At 37.1% G+C, this 15,930-nt stretch overlaps 1 long non-coding RNA gene across 1 annotated transcript in view; it reads right to left on the minus strand.

Annotated features, from left to right (window-relative positions):
- Positions 1-6,803: 6,803 nt before the first annotated feature.
- Positions 6,804-15,930, minus strand: part of LOC103076246 (uncharacterized) — an 11,583-nt gene continuing 2,456 nt past the window's right edge. Inside the window, exon 2 of the long non-coding RNA XR_456948.1 lies at positions 6,804-7,102. This is a non-coding gene — a long non-coding RNA (uncharacterized LOC103076246). The remainder of the gene's footprint in view (positions 7,103-15,930) is intronic.

Below are 15,930 nucleotides of genomic sequence, written 5' to 3' on the forward strand. Positions count from 1 at the left end.
TACTAAGATATCAATAGCCTAACATCATGGGAATAAGAAACAAAAATATTTTGAGCCATAATATTTAGAGGATTCACTCCTCTCAGTTTCCAGATTCATATATTCTGATTATGGAAAAACCAGCCTTATATATATCATTGGTGAAGAGTGCCTACTGCATTCTAAATGCTTAAGTTTTTACTTCCCGAGTCCCTCTCTTCTTTTTTTTCTCTCTGAATCAGACTCTAGGGATGAAAGTATGGAATCTCTCTTTTTTTTTTTTAATATTTATTGGTGTATGGTTGATTTACAATGTTGTGTTAGTTTCAGGTGTACAGCAAAGTGAATCAGTTATACATATACATATATGTACCTCACTTCTTTTAATATATAATTACTTCAGGACTTCCCTGGGGCACCAGTGGTTAGGACTCAGTACTTCCACTGCAGGGTGTATGGGTTCCATCCCTGGTCAGTACACTAAGATCCTGCATGATGCTCAGTGCAGCCAAAAATTATATAGATACATATCATTACTTTCATTTACCAAAACAATCATTCATGGAATACATAACTTGACTGAAAAGGCATTCATTGCTTACAGGATGAATACAAAGCCCTGTGTTTTCAAACCTTTTACAATCTAGTCCCAAACTATCTCTAAGCCGGTGTGGCAGGTACTGAAGCATACAGGTACTTTAGTGTATTAATTTAATACTCTCAATAACTCTATAAGTTAGGTATCAGTGTTACTCCCATTTTACAAATAAGAAAATTGACGCACAGAAAGTATAAGAAACTTGCCTAAAGTCACAGAGCTGGCAAATGGCAGAACTGGGATTCAAAACCAAATAATTCAAATCCAGAGCTTGTGCTCCTAATCACAATGACACATTGGAATCATCATCATCTCTGGGATCATTTGGAACCTGTAATGGATGTTTGCCATCTGCCAGACGTTGTGCTAAGCACCTTGTTTTCCACCTGTCTGAGTTCAGAGCTGGGCATGACTTTCCATCCATATCTTTGCCTATAGAAATTCTAGATATTATTAAAGGCACTGCTTCAAGCTAAGCCCTCAAAGAAGGCTCCCATGTTCATATATTCTGCCCTTTTGAGCATCTTACGTTATTCAGCGCCTTTACCAGACATCTGAGAACCAATAATCTACATGACAGAGTTTGTGTTATATTTAACTATAACCTGTCTTATCTCTCCAATCATGCTAGGGACAAAGTCATATTATATCCATCTTTGTAGCCCTCACAATACCTGGTACATTTCTTAACTGAGAATCCCATGCTTAGTTTTGATTCCAGAAACTCAGGGAATTACTACACACAATTACTTATCACAATAAAATTGTTAACAAACATATATTTTATTCAGAGACTTCTACTTTATAAATAGGCTCAAAGAGCTTCCCCAATTCCCATTTCTACAAACATGGAAGGAGAAGAAAATGGGAAGAGGACACATCTAGTGGGGGTAACACACTACTACAGCTGTTCACATATTTATAACAGCAAAGGATTCATAGCAACTACTGAAAAAATACAGAGTACAATTTTACCTTAGGGAAGAATGTTCTGAAAAACAGATATATTCCTCTTTCCTAGGATTAAACATGCTATAATATTTCCTAGTCAGAAAAAAAAAAAAATGTGACAGAAAATATACTGACAATTCTGTTTCCGGGCAAAATCTACAGCAAACAGGAAACCACTCAAAACAGACCTCCAAAGGTCAAAGCAAATATGTAAACTCCACAGCAATGAGTGGCATCTGGTCTTCCAGGAAACAGCACCTTAGATTTGGTACCCATGCTTCTCCTGGGGGCTTTTTGGGCTTCACAATGCCTTCATCTGTCAAATGCAAAGCAGTATGCAAAAATATACAATATGCAAAACATGGACCAAAGCAACTAGCAATTTATAAGAAAAACATTTAAAAGATCACTATTTTCCATTTGTATTAACATTTTTCTTTTATTGTATAAAATAGGGACCACATCTAGCACCATTTTCTAGATGATGCAAACATTTTGCTTTGTAGCTGATCTATCTACCTCTCTTTTGGGTACTCAGATAACATTTATATTGATATTCTTCTAACAAGGGGATGGAAAGAAAAGGGTTAAGATCACAGAAAACAGAGGGAAAAAAAGTAACTACTTAAGAGCAGAGATTGCTAAATGAGCCATGTACAATGCAGAGAATCAATATGGGTTTTCTAGATATGTATTAATATTAAGAGTCGGCTTCAGTTTTGCTACATATAAGCAAAGTTTTAGGCTATCTTATATTCTTCTATGAAAGTTATATTCTCTTCAAAGTTACCTTGCTACTGAATCATGCATTTTGAGTTTTCCAGTGTGTTCTATGGTAGGTTCAATGAAAAAGTTCAAAAAGTTCCAGATAGGGACAGAACAAAAGTTTCCATGAGAATGGGTCTTCTTTCTTTTCTTAGCGGAATTATGCTTTGAAACATGGATCCTCCCCCATACTTGAAAATTTTTTTTCTCCCATCAAAGAATTTCCAATGGTTCTCTAAAGAGGAGTGCTTCCTGATAAGAATCTCTGTAATGGCTTCCAGTAAAGCAAAAAAGTGTCAGTATGTTCAGTGAGACTGTCTATTTTTTTAATTTTTATTTTATTTTTAATATAAATTGTATATATTTGAGGTAAAACATGATGATTTATATGCATATACATAGTGAAATGATTACTACAGTCAAGTTAATTTACACATCTCCTCACCAGTACCTTTCCTGTGCATGTGTATGTGTGTGTGTATGCAAGCGTGTGTGGTGAGAGCACCAGAAATGTACTCACTTAGCAAATTTCCAGTATTCAGTACAGCATTAGTAACTCTAGTCATCATGCTGTACATTAGATTTCTAAAACTTATTGATCCAATAGAACTACAACGTTGTACCCATTGACTAATATCTCCGTTTGTCTGCTCCCCACCCCTTGTAACCACTATTCTACTCTTTGCTACTATGTATTCAACTTTTTAAATTCCATATATATAAGTGAGATCATGCCTTGGACATTGTGTGAAGTGAAATAAGCCAGACACAGAGAGAAACTGTCTCTTTCTAAGTGAAGCAGGTGTGGAAGTGTTTCACCCTTGCAGAGAGCAACATGTCTTCCAAAGTAACTGAGTCTCCAGTCAAACACTGCAAGTCAAACACAGGCTGCATTTTGAAACGCTGGTAGCTAAGCAATACTAGCTTATGATGAACCTGAAAGGCAGAAGGTGAGGATGAATGACCCTGAGCATATTATTAAATGTCCCTGGTTACTGTTACCCTCATATTAGTTAGCTAAAGCTTTCATAGTCGATTTCCACTTTGCAGACTTTCAAGGTTGGCAGACGCTCCCCATTCCTTCGGATGTTTCCTGCCTGCTGAATGCTTACAACCAGGAGAAACACCTCTCTCTGCCTGCATATTTCTGCTACCAGCAAACAGAATCTATCAAGAGTCAGTTTTGTTTCTTCCCAAATCGTTACCTTGTAATTGGGTTTACAATTGTGTGTATAATTATATAATAACATATTAATTTTTATTGAGTATAATAGCTTATTACAACAAAATATTACACAGACTGGTTAAATTCGAGAACAAAGAGAAATATGTTTTATCTTATGGAAACTAAGTTTAATGCCTTAGAAATAACTCTGTGAAGTCAAGTAAAAAAACCAAAAAAATTACTGTCAAATTATTATAGGTGAGGAAACTACAAAAGATCAGGAGAAACAATATCTGAAATCTAAAAGGATATTATATGCATATTGCTTGCCAAAAAAGTTTAAATTTTTCACTCTGCCTTGAGGAACTACAGACTAGCTTCTCTGCTATGTGTGAGGTTTGTGCATGAAAGACCAGACAAAACTGCAATCAATATACCAATAATTTATCTTTAAAAAAGACCCTGGGACAAGAAGATTAAAAAATTACTATATATTTATATTATTAGGTATGCATCATCTCCTGATTTCCTCTTCTTAATCTTTTTAAAAAAATTATTCACAGCCTGATTGCTTTACTCTGTGCCCTTTGCCAATAACCAGCATTTCCTGGCTTTTGAAATCAATGAATACTTCCAGAGAAGTTACAAGAGCACAGAAGCACAGGATAGACCTTTCTCTTCATTTCGACTCTACTGTTTATGTAGGTGTTTATCTCTGAGCAACTTTGTTGTTTGCTCTCGACTGATTTCCCATTTTATACCAGAGATAAAGGCAGCTCACATGGACACTTAAGATACAACAAATTAGGATAAATTTCAAGACTCTAGAAAAGTGAATTAACATTCCGAATCTCAGTTTCTTCACAGTATTGTGAAGAATAGGTGAGAATTCTAAAAAGCCAAGCATACAGAAGTGTCCAATGAATGTGAGTTCATTTCCTTATCTGGTCAGTAAAAGGATATATTGAAGATGCATAATTTTCATGGTGATTAGGAAATCATTCTATGCCTCTGTATAATGCTTTGTGTTTTAAAAGTACTTTCCTATATATTCTAATTAATCCCACACAACAACGGTGCAGAATAAATATATCAGGTTTAATTACCTCGCATTTACATTTTATAAGACTGAAGCGGATAGATGTGAAGCGTCTAAACCAAGTTCTTTCTGAAAGTTAATGCAAATTTATGTTTAAATAAGCCTATCATGACTTATTTTCCGAGCCTCTTTCTCTCATTAACTTCTGCAATTCTACAAGATGTCTAAGATTTTCTTTTAAATTTCATTACTCTTTCATAATGCTCTTCTTTAGAGGCTCATCAATAACTAGCAGAGAACATAACACTTTAATTACATGCCAGTACATGAAAAACAGAATAAAGATAGAAAGCAAAATAAATTCCTCATGAACACAATTGAAAGTCAGCGAGCTTTTGTCCTCTGAACCCATAGTCCAAGATGGGGCCTGAAAATTAGAACTTCTTGTACTGTTGTATTTCTCCATCCTGAATGTACCCCCAGACAAGAGGACACTGGGACTATGGTTGGATTTGCAGAAACATAGCCAAGGCCTGAGTAATCAGGAAGGAACTTTTGGATAGGGCTTACTACTTAATTCTAGAATCTCAGAACCGTATTGGAATTGTGATGAGAAACTGTTCATTGATGCAAGAAACTCATTTATCCTGACAGAGGGGAAATCTACTCTCAACTAGCCGTAACTCTACCACTGTCTTAGTTCTGTTCATATTTAATTTCCTCCTCCTGTCCCCTCCCCACTGTGAGGCAGCCATTCTATAGGTTAATTTTGCCTATTCTATAGCTTCATATAAATGGAATCACATAGTACATACCCTTTGTATCTGGCTAAGTTTATTCATAAAATGTTTTTGAGATTCATCCATATTATTGCTAGAATCAATAGCTTGTTCCTTTTTACTACTAGGAAGTGTGTACCTGTATTAATATACTACAGTTTGCTTATCATTTCTCCTGTCATTGGTATCTGAAATCTTTCTGCTTTTGGGCTATCATGAATAGAGCTTCCATGAAACTCTTATAAGGTATGGACATATGTTTTTATTTCTCTTGAATAAATAAGTAGCAGTAAAATTGCTGAGCATACAATTAGCGTATGTTTACATTTATTAGAAACAATCAAATGGTTTTCCTAAGTGGTTGTACCATTTAACATTCTCATTAGCAATGTATGAGTTTTAAGTTATGCCATATCCACACCAACACTCAAACAATCAACTTTTATCTGACCTTAGAGTCCCCAAACATGCTATTCCTCTACCTGAAGTATTATCCCCCTTGTTCTGTGACTAATTAGTTGACCAATTACCCATGATGTCTCCGTTTAAATATCAGTTGCTCAACAAAGTCTATTCTTACCGTTTTCTAACATCTAGGTTGGCTCTCCTGCTACACATTCCCAGAGCACAATGTACCATTTGTGTAGTATTTATAAGACTCATCTTGCTTATGATTATTTGTTTAATACTTCCCTCTTCTGCTCCATGAAAGCAGAAACCATGCCTTCTACTATGCCTGGATGATTAGAAAGTACTCGGTAAATATTTATAGATTTTTGAAAAACCAAGATGTAAAATGTTTTAATTACCTTATCACAGATATAGTGAAGGTGATTCATTAAAACCATTCATAAGGGAATCTGTCAGAGTACAGACACATGTACAGGTAGGCATCAGCTAATAATTATAGCAGAAATTCCTTTTGTCCACTTTGCTGATATTGTCTACTATGTTTTCAAACTATGTAATATTTTGTGTCCAGCTCAAGAGAACCATAACAGCATCTTTTTGGAGGGTTTTCAGGGACAATAGCACAAAGCAGATGTTTAAAACAATAAATCCAGATAAGTCTTCTGGCAGCTTTTGTATCATCACTAAGAAATTCATCAGATAATAATTAATAATTTATCATTAATATCATCAGCTCCAAGACTATTTTACAGCTTTAAAAATAATTTACTCCTTAAGTATAAGTAAGATCATATTCTTTCCCACTACCCAGAGCTCTCTTCTTCCCTACAGCTGAGGCTTACATAAAATGTACGCATCTGGAGAGCTGAATTAACTCATCCTAAACAATAGGGTGGCACTGCAATAGACACCATTGGATATATTGTATATTTTCTTTAGAAAATCAAACACATGTAAGGAACCAGACTTTGGATATCTTGGAATTTTATCAGGCCCTCCATTAATTCCAGTTAGAAACCAGGGTCTAGCACAGGGCTTGGCACATAGTAGCGGTTGAATAAACATTTATTTAATACATCAATGAAAGTGGTCACAGCAAAGCTCCAAACAAAGGACTTATTATAAACAAAGTTTATTGATTAATCCAGAAACATAGCCATTTTTTAAAAAAAAGTATAAACCAAATTATTACTTTCAGTCAATGAAACCAGGTGCCCCATGGGTGGGAACTCTGTTTAACCAACACAGCTCTTACAGCGCTGAAGGCCATTCTCGTTGCAAGCCGTGCACTTCAGGGCCTTGAAAGAGTCCGTAAAGCAGTTTCGAAACACTGACATTTTGCTCCCGTGGCAGATGGAGCACGGAAGAAAGCCAAAGCCTCCACAGGAGGGACACTCGTGTGGATGCTGCACTCTCTGGATAGGTGGCAGGGGGACAAGAGAGGATAGAACATGTGTTAGCGTGACAACTCCATCAGCCCTCCTGTCTTTCTGTACTGTGGATGGTCATAAAACAATATCGGCATAATATGGCTGGGGACCTGAAATCACCCACCATTAATATACAATAGATGCAGGGGAAACACTAACTGAAGTTTCCTTCATTATCTCATTGATGGCCATCAATGGCACAACCTTGGTGTGTAAGGGCTGGTACCTTTTAGGTTAAAGGGCACACACTTCCAGAAATCCATCATATGAAAGCACATATTTACAAATCAAACAGTTCAGGAAATGGTCATTTGCATTAAAGGAAAATACTGTAACTTTTCCTTTAGTATCACGTCACAGTTTTATATCTTTGTGTATAGAATAGTAGGACTAATAGTGAGTCTGGAAAATCAGAAAACTAAAAGCTGGAGTGGATAAGCCACTGTCAACTGAAGATCCATCATCATACTGCACATGTGAATAATGCTTTGGTTTTTTAAAAGCACTTTCAAATGCATTACTATATCGAGTCTTCCCTCATCCCACCCTTCACACACACTGACACCTTCTTCTGTAAAGCAGCTAATTCAAGCAACATTATCCTCATTTTATATTTAAAGAAACAGGCATCGAAATCTTAAGATATTTATCCAAGTCTGTAAAATTACCCACAGTAGCTATCAGCCTTTCTACCTCAAGTAAAAATAAAGTACCCATGAAAGTATAATGAAATTAACTAGCAAGGATGTTAAGGATATTTTGAAAATTATCCATACGTATTTCTATTTGCTTTTGCGAGCATGTGACCTTTACTGGAGTCTACTAGCGGCATCCATTTGCTGGGGGGATTAGGATCGATTACAGAATGAATACAAAGAGAACGTGAGTTAATACCAGGCTTCTGACTTGCAAAATAGGAATTTGCAGCAGTGTTTGAAAGCCCACCTTTGTGACAAGAGTAATTGCTACAGTAAGCTTGGGAAATGTAGACACACACACACACACACGCACACACACAAGCACACTCAAACATACCTTACATACTTAGACATACATACAAATTTTCCCTGGAAGTTCACACCTGTACTTAATAAAGTCTCCAAAAAATCCAACTGAAAAGGTAACCGATTAACTAGGTTTAATCTACCATGTCCCCGGCAAGAAAACTTTTCCCAGAAAACAACTATAATTTTCTCATAATCAGTACCCTGTGGAATGTACTTTGGGAAACAAACATTAAGGATATGATTGCTTTAAAATTTATATATTCCCAGACCACTTTTCAGAGATGCATATTCTGTATATAGTAAGATTTGCTTACAGTTACCATTTGACTTTGCTATTATATCAAGATGGCAAAATCCATGGAATATCTTATTTTTAGTAATACAGAATTACTTTGATGGAAAGTAGTGATTGCCAGTCTGAATGACACAAACAAGGAACGTTGTCAAGTTTGTAGATACCCAAAGCTCTTCTAAAAAGTTAGATTGTATGTAGTAACTTAGTTTCTTTGTAACTGGGTTTTTGTCATTTCTTTGTGCAAGGGTGACCAAAAAATGGTGTACCAGACTTACAGTTTTGCATGATATGAAAATGTCTTTAGAAAAAAAAACTTTCAGTAAAAACAAAAACAGCGAAGAAAGAGTGGAGTCTAAAAGCAAAACATAAGAGAATTAGTAAGTAATGCTATTCTTATCAAATTTTAGAAAGAATATGATACAGTAGATAGGCCCTTGACATGCATTAAAGCCATGCCAGAGATTATGTTAAAAATATTTAATGACTTGTACGAAAGAACACCAACTAGTCAGAAAGGACTAATAGGGCCCTGAATCCAGGACTTCACCCATTAGTGCTGGATTGTAAATAGGACTGAATTCCAAGTAGAGTGGGATCATCAGATTTTGCAATTTAAAAAATTGGGATGCCCAGTTAATTTGCATTTCTGACAGACCACAGATAAATTTTTATATAAGTATGTGCCAAATATTTTATGGGACGTGCTTAAACTAAAAAAATTATTCATAATTTACTTCAGGGTTAAATGTAAGTGGACATCCTATACTGTACCTGGCAATCCTCACAGGGGAGTTGCTGACAGGGAAGAGAAGAGCTGCTTGCGAGTCTTGGGGTAGCACTTATTTACCAACCAGTATAAATTATTTCAATATCTTAACAACCAATATAAACATGTTTCAATATTTTCAAATTCTTGAATAGCCTATGGTTTTCCCATAAAATATATTTGCAATGGCAAGCAAAGAACAACAAAGCTAGAATATATGTGAGCACTAGGAAGCTTCCTAGGTTCATTCACCAGCTATGTCACTCACTCCAAACACCAGGCTCTAAACACAGAGAACCCAAAATGATAACACAATGCAACACAATTAAAAATTATTGAAACTGAGGAGGACCCTGCAGAACCTTCCTGGGGACAGACACCTCCCCACCCCATCCCCTGGCTCTTGTTTATGGAAAAGCTTTAGCCTCCTAGGCCTTCCCTGAGTTCCAAAGAGCAAATTTAATCAGAGAAGTGAGAAAATGTGGAAACAAATGAAAACAGTTAGGCAAGACAAAATAATAATAGTTTGGCCATAAAACAAAGTCAAGGACCTTTAGTTCCTCTTCAAGGGCTAAAGATAATATCCTGAGCCATATCCTGGAGTTGTTTTGCAGATACTAAGACCCGCCCACTGCCAACGAGGTGGAAGAAGTTAACTGCATACTGACCTCCAGTATGTAGACTCCAGACAGGTTGGAACCAGAAGGTTGATGATGTTAACTCCCAAAATACCACCCTGTTACCTCACCACCAACCAATCAGGAGGATGTTCGCGAGCTGATCAGGCACTCTGTGACCCTCTCCCTCACTTTGTCTTTAAAAACCCTTCCCTGAAGGCCACTGGGGAGTTTGGATCTTTTGAGCATGAGCTGCCCATACTCCTTGCTTAGCCCCATGTTGGGCACCTTACGATAAACATAAACGTTGTACTTTCCTTTACCACACCCCAGTATCAGTAGATTGGCTTTACTGCATGGGTGAGTGGACCCAAGTTTGGTTTGGTAACATTATCTTATATCACGGGCCTGGAACATGATTTACAAAAATTACTGTCAAAGGGTCAAAATATCAAATGTTAAATATATAATGCGTCTGCTCTTTCTTAAAGTTTCTCCACAATTCAGAAAAAATAAATTTTCTAAAGTGAAGTTAATATATAAATACTAAAAGCCACATTGTTCTTTTTAGAGAGAATCACAAATAGACCAAGGTCATCCTAAACTAACATCATCACTTGCAAACTGGTGGTCACAGAGTTTCTCCCCAGGAATCTCCAGCCATGTGTTTACCAGCACAATGAACATACCAGAAATTGTCAAGCTCTGTTGTCTCAAACTCAGTTTAAATTTGGCTGTCAATTTGAAATTTAGAGACAGAACTTTTCATTAGATTACTCAGTTCTGTAGTCCATACTTTAAACAAACTGGATCTAGTATATCCTTCTTTGCCTTCAAGCTTTCCAAATGGGAAAAGTCCACGGAAGAGTCATTAACCATTACAGATGGTCACTTCAGTTACAATGGTTATTTCTTTGTATTCTAAAACATCTGTTAATTTTATATTTGTAAGGTGGTAAAATCAGTTGATTCAACTGATCAAGAACAGGAAGTAATAGAATAATAAGAAGAAAATAAATAAATAAATAAAATAAAACAATGTCAGAATCTGTGCAATGCCATGATGAGATATGTCTTTTACTTTAAAGATATGTCTTTTACTTTAATTCACTCATTAAATTGTCTCAACAATTTAATGAGTTAATTCATGTAAAGTGAATAGAATATTGCCTGGCACATAGTAGCTACTTAACAAGACATGATTAGCTATTATTTCACTAATAAATCCTTATTTGAAGAGATTTTTATTAACTGCTGCCTCAAGTTACATTGCTTGTGGTCACATGACACAACCATTTTCTACCATTCATAGAGTCATTTTATTTAAACACTTCTATACCTAGTCTTCTGGTCTAAAGTGTTACCACTGTAAGAAAGGGAGAGTAAATGTGTTTCAATTCACGTGCAAATTCTGATATTTTGGAGCACAGTATGGGAAAGATCCTGAGGCCACTTCCACTCAGGAAAAATTAGCTGTTTCAGCCATAAACTTGGGAGAGGAAAGGGATAGCTTACGTAGGATGTAGTGTCTATACCCAATTCTCACACCAATCTGATGTAATAGAGACTATCTCATTTCACAAATGATGAAACAAAGTCTCTTAATGAGTTAAAAAAAATGTTCAGGTCACAGTGGAATTTGAAAATTAGAAATTAGAGAACACTCTTCAAGAACGATATGCATGCCCTTTCCTCTTTAAGAGTAGTTTTCAACCTTTACTTACATCCATTTTTTCCCGAATAATATATTACATGGGATTCCCTAAACATAAAACAGTTAAAAGGATAAATGCTTCAACTGAAGCAGAAGTGGGGTGGGGGTGGGAGTGGGTCTTGAGGGGACCCACTAAGGCTCCCCCAGTGTTCCACTAACCTCCAGAAATCCTATTCCTGTTACATCTCCCAGTATGAGCTATTCCACTTGTTCTTCTAATAATAGTAAATAATTCAGTCATTCCTAGCCATCTCCTTCAAAGAGCGCTTTTGTTATCTTGGAACTCTGGTTCCAACTTAAAAGACTTCCAACAATGAGAAAGAGCTGGCTTATACTACACGTTCCTGTGTCCTAAGTCCAATAGACAGTTTTGCCCTAAGTGCAAGATGGACAAAGAGCTAAAAAATTCCCCAAATTTGAACAGTGTTCCAGGTTGGAGGAAGGAGGAATAACTGAAGTTAACAACAGTCATTATTAGTAGTAACAAAACAGACTTCCACTTTTAATGAAGAAGTTAACAAGAGACACTTTGACCTTCAAGCAATTAAGAAATCTAGGGTAGTTCTTCAGTGTCCTGGAGCCCAGCAAAGCTGGAAACCAGGCAGACGTGGTTGAGAATAGCACCCAGTAAGAGTACTAAATCTACAGAGTGCCCCTTTTCTGAATAGTGGTTTGGGTAGAGGCATGTCCCTTGGGAGTGGGATTCAAGAAAAAAGGAGTGCAAAATCATCCTCCCTTTTACCTCTTTCTGTTCATATATTCTTGGCAAGGGAATTTTAAAAAATAAAACTCAGTGGTCTCGTTCCACAAATTAGTCCACATTGCCAGGAACTGTGCAAGGTGTAGGGGATATAGCAGTGAACCAGAGACCTCCCTGTTCTCTTATTAGTAGCTCTCAGCTACAAATAAGGATTTATGAGTGAAACAATGATTAATAATGACTAATCTTGAGTGGTTACTACGTACCAGGCAATGTTCTATTCACTTTACATGATTCACTCATTAAATCTTCTCAACAACCCTTTGAGTAAAAGGCAGATCTCATCATAATGTTGCAGAGATTCTGACGACATTATTTGAGGATGGCCTTGGTCTATTTGTGATTCCATTTAAAAATGATGATGTAGCTTTTTGTATTCATATATTAATTTTATTTTAGGAACTTTATTTGTGGTCTTCGAATACGTCCACTCCATACTGCAGTCATCTGAACTGAAGCCCCCAAGCATTCCCTAGTCTCTAACAAAGGACCAAGGGGACAAGGGGGGAGCTCATGAATGATTGTCAAATGGGTTTCCTTTGTAGCACAAACTCAAATTTCATAAGTATAAAGAGTTTTTGCTGTTATATAACATAGAAACAGGATGCTAAGATCAAAGGTCTTCAGTGTTTTCTTCAAGATCAGGAAATGAATGCACTTCTTATTTCTGAACTCAGATCATCTAACCTTATTTTAGGAGAGCTAGAAAATCTCTTAAGTATTTTACCAAAGAGGAAGCAACTTAGCTGAGTCTCCACGACCATAAACCCCATCATCCAGGTTGTCTATGAAGCAGACTCACTCCACGTAACAGATTATCAAAGAGTGAACACTGGGCATATAATCATCTCTGGATGACTCACATTTTTCTATGTATTTTGTTTTAAACTATATTCAATAATTTAATTCAGCAAATTCTTGTTAAGTGCCTAATAAACGACTCTCTGTCTGACCTAGCTCTTAATAAACAGAATCGTTCCTGATAATTAGAGTTCCTAGCATTCTTAATTTGCAGAGCTGGGAGAGAAGCCCCTGAACAAAATGCTGACACAGAGGAAACTTGTTGCTTATATTCCCAAATGCATAAGCCAGATGTATGAGTCTGATTCTTGACCCAATGGGATGTACTGCCACAACCCTACTTAAAAAGATGTTCCAATTTCAGAGAGAGGCAAGCCAGAGCACTTGGCCTGATTTCCCAGGTGAGTAGGTGGTACTCTGCTGCTGTAGTCTCTGAACATGCTGCAGCCACCCACCCCACGGAGAAGCAACATCACCCAGAATGGTGCTTCTCCAGGGAGGGTCAGGCCAGTCTTTGATAGCTCCAATGCCTTGTACAGAGAGCCTGTGCCATTTCCAGCATCCTCAGTGTATAGCTGGGAATCTTACCTCTGTTCTTCATAAATAAAAAATCAGGCTTTACAAGGAAAAATGTACAAAAGTGGACACTATGTTGGCAATCTCACCAGCAATGACAACAAAATGTTTGCTCATATCTTTAAAAAAAACAGCAAAAGGCAGAAGCTTACTTAGAGCTTCTCTACCATCTGAGATCTTTAATCCAGTACCTGCCATAACCAGGTGACTGCTAATCATCTCAGGGATGCCCCGACTTCCTCTGTGTGGGCAACATCAGGACCAGCTATCCAACTCGGTTATTGTTTGGGGGAAATCCTTAGACATCTCTTCGCTTTTGATCTTTAGCCTGTTTATTAATATAAGTAAATACATAAATATATAAATAAATTTTACCCCCCAGATGGTGTTTTTATTCATCTTTTTCACCCAAGCATTCTCTTACATAAAATAATTCTTTTTCTCTTCTTTTTCATTGATTAACTGCTTTGCCTTCTCAAAAATAAACAAACAAACAAAAAACAAAACAGACAAAAAAAAAAACCACCTTGGATGAAAGAGGATTCATTCATCTATTCACTCAACAAATAATTATTGAGTGCCCATTATTTTCCAGTTCCTGTTCTAGGCGCTAGAGGTAAAGAACAGAACAAAACAGACAAGAATCTGTGTGCACGTGGAGCTCATACGTTACTAGGAAGATCCCCCGCAAACTGTCCCAGGAGCAGAACCCGCACTGGTACAGGTAGCCTTATTAAATCCAAGTCTCATACCAGCTATTGCCATATTTCACTTGCTTCTGCTGCCTTTGGCCAGCTCCTCATGTTTGAGGCCACTGACAAGTCTTCATCAGCGAATCAGGCCCCCTCAGGTTCCCCGAGCAATTTTCACTTAGATGGGAAGTATGCTAGAATTCTTGGGCCAGAAAACTTGAAATTTGATTTGCTGACACTGTTTCTGATGACCCAGCTGCAGATGCTAAGCCTCTTTCCTCTTCATTACTGGGGTAACTGCTGAAAACTGGGGCCTGAATTACAAAGACCAGGGTGATGAATTATGCAGCACCCAAGTAACAGCAAATTAGAAGTTAGTAGGAGCTGTCTGGTTTCTCTCCGAAGTTATTGCCAATTTTCCCCACACTAGCATAAGATCCAAGTGTTAAAATTCAGTCTGTTTCCTGGACCTAGTACTCTGCCTACCTCCCAGTAAACTTCTCATCTGGGCCTTGGGTCCTGCCACATTTGATCAGATTTCCCAGATACCTACATGACACTGAATTTGAGAGTGATGGCCGCTTAGATTCATGGTTAAGATTATGGAGTCAGGCTCATTAAAATCATGAATCAAACACTATTTGTAAGGTCTGGAGCAAGTGATTTAATCCTCTGTGCCTCCATTCTCTTGTCTGTAAAACAAGGATAATAATAGAACCCACCTTGCAGAGTTATTGTAAGGTTTCAACAACTTAATACGTATAATACCAAGAATATTACTTGCTACTTAGTAAGGACTCCAATGTTTCCTATCTCAGGAATATTAAACTCCTGTTTCATCGCCAAAAGCCAACCAGAAGAATGGAATGGGTTTGGATCTGAATCTTGTCCTTTATCCACTTTTCCTGGTTCTTCCAACTGCTTTTCCAAGGCCAGTCTCTTTGCCTGGGAGAGTTTGCCTTAAACCCCAGGTCCCTCACAGGCAGAGTTCAGGGTTTTCTGGATGGCTGCAAATTCTCTACCAGTTTTGTTATATGGACAAAGCAGCCCTACAGAGTTATAACACCTTATAAATCCTATGAACGGTAGAAGCCAGTACCGTACTATTGTATATATTTCAACATTAAGAATAGTTTTAAATGTTTCTGGCTTATTTATGTCATCTGTAGAATTGAGACAGACTTAATGAAGAGCATAAAATCCTCTTTCAAAATTCTTTGAGCTGAGAGAGAGAGGCTGTGTTAATATATAGCATGGCAGTGTTAATCAAGTTGCAGAATTAAGAAATTATAGACTCAAAAGAATAAAGTCTATGAATAGCTAAGTCAATCGTCAACCTTTAAAAAGAAGAATAATGAGGGACATTCACTTTATAAGACTCTAAAAGATGCTTTTAAATCACAGAAATAACAACAGTAGGATATTGATACAACAGGAACAAATAGAGCAATGGAACGGATTAGAAAGTTCAGACAAAGACCCAGGTACATATGGGGATTTACTATAATAAAAAATTGGCACAGGGGGCTTCCCTGGTGGCGCAGTGGTTGAGAGTCCGCCTGCCGATGCAGGGGACACGGGTTCG

This window comes from Lipotes vexillifer, unplaced genomic scaffold, assembly GCF_000442215.2.
Source record: "Lipotes vexillifer unplaced genomic scaffold, Lipotes_vexillifer_v1.1 scaffold1187, whole genome shotgun sequence".
Lineage (NCBI taxonomy): Eukaryota > Metazoa > Chordata > Mammalia > Artiodactyla > Lipotidae > Lipotes > Lipotes vexillifer.